Source organism: Hylobates moloch, unplaced genomic scaffold, assembly GCF_009828535.3.
Source record: "Hylobates moloch isolate HMO894 unplaced genomic scaffold, HMol_V3 SCAFFOLD_3011, whole genome shotgun sequence".
Classification (NCBI taxonomy): Eukaryota; Metazoa; Chordata; class Mammalia; order Primates; family Hylobatidae; genus Hylobates; species Hylobates moloch.
Genome location: NW_026655286.1, coordinates 5,471 through 7,280, shown reverse-complemented (window position 1 = coordinate 7,280; position 1,810 = coordinate 5,471). Strand labels below are relative to the sequence as shown.

Here is a 1,810-nt window from a genome sequence, read left to right as displayed (position 1 = left end):
CTGAGCCAGGTGCGGTGGGCGGGCGGGAACTCCTGAGCCAGGTGCGGCGGGCTCCTGGGTCCCGCCTGTGGGTCGCTGGGAGGTGGGTCCAGTCTGAGCGCCCCTCCCTGTCCCCAGGTGGCCCGAGGACGCTCCCTGCTCCCGCGTCTGCTCCTCCGCTGGAGTCCACTCCCAGTGCTTGCAAGATTCCATGTTCTCGCCTCTGAAAGAAAACCCGCCCCGTAGATTCCCATCATACGCTTTCTTCTTTTTTAAAAAAGTTGGGTTTTCTCCATTCAGGATTCTGTTCCTTAGGTTTTTTCCTTCCGAAGTGTTTCACCAGAGCTCGGGAGCTGCTGCGCTGCGGCCCCGTCTGTGGCTTTCTGCCTCTGGGTCTGAGTCATGGCGGGGTGGGCGGCGCAGCCTTCTCCACTGGCCGGAGTCAGTGCCAGGTCCCTGCCCTTTGCAGAAGGTCACAGGTCACACGAGGGGCCCAGCATCCTGCCTGTCTGAAGCCAATGCTGTCTGGTTGCGCCATTTTTGCGTTTTTATGTTTAATTTTATGAAGGCCACAGGTCTGTGTTTGACTCAGCCTCAGGGACGACTCTGACCTCGTGGCCACAGAGGACTCACCTGCCCACACTGAGGGCGACCCCGTCACGGCCTCAAGTAACTCCCAAGCTCCCTCCTCGTCTGTGCATCCGGGGGCAGCTCTGGAGGAGGTTTGCTGGGGAACTGGCGCCGTCGCCGGGACTCCAGAACCGCAGAAGCCCTCCCCAGCTCACCCCTGGAGGATGGCTGGCTCTCCACAGCACCAGGGCTCACGTGGGAACCCCTCTCCCACCCACCGCCACAATAAAGATTGCCCCTACCCCCTCCCTCTCCTGGCTCCTGTCTGTGCCTGACGGGGTTGGGTCGCCCGAGAGCAGGTGCACCCCGGGCTCTGGTGGCCACAGCAGGGGTACGTTCAGTACCGGGATTTCGTATGCAAGGATGGGTCTGCTGAGACCGCAGTGTGTGTTAGGGGGCTGGGGGCATGGGCTGGACAGGGCCTGAGGCTGTCAGCCGGTCTGGGAACTTGGAAGGTGGCTGGGACCGACCCCATGCCTCAGAGCCACACAGAAGAGGGTGGGCACTGGCCTGAGCCTTCTCTGAGCCTGTTAATCCCCTCGGCATGTTTTGGGCCTGACAAAGGCTGAGGCTTTCTGCTGCCTGCCCCACGGCTGCCTGTACCCACCCTCCTGCGCGGGCTGCTTGGGCAAGGTTCAGGGGCAGTCCTGGCGACTCCTGGAGAGTGGGTGTGTGAAGCTGGTGCCTGGAGGTTGAGGGTTGCCCAGCCCCTGCCCGTCCAGCACATGGAACAGACGTGGTTGCAGGGCTGGAGAGCTTGGGGGACCAGGAGCTTAGAGCGTGGAGGTGGCGAGTGGCAGGACCAGTAACTGGGTCTGGAGGGAGGTTTGCAGCAGCTGTGTCAGCCCTGCAGGCGGAGTGCGGCACTGGGCCTTCTGCTGGTCTGAGGGTCTCAGGTTGGAGGTCGGCAAAAGAGGTTGGGTGTGGGGTTTAGGGACCCTGGGTGGGTTCCCTGGGAAGCCAGGAATCAGATGGGAAGGCAGTGTGTTTCCATGTTGGACAAATGCAGGCTTTTAATGCCACAGAAGCCAGGAAAGGGCTCACGGCCTCTGGCCTCACAGGGCTGTGCAAAGGAGGAGTTGAATAAACAGTGACGGGCCCCGGGCGGCAGCTGTTCATGGTGCTGATCCTGCTGGGCCAGCAGTGGACTTGCAGGGCCCACATCCGGAGCTGGCTACCGGGCCTGGTGTCGCACAGCCTC

General features: G+C 62.2%; 1 long non-coding RNA gene across 1 annotated transcript; it reads left to right on the top strand.

Annotated features, from left to right (window-relative positions):
- Positions 1-3: 3 nt before the first annotated feature.
- LOC116465107 (uncharacterized) lies at positions 4-857 on the top strand. The gene is made up of 2 exons (XR_004247100.2): positions 4-41; positions 118-857. It is a non-coding gene; the product is annotated as an uncharacterized LOC116465107 (long non-coding RNA).
- Positions 858-1,810: the final 953 nt, after the last annotated feature.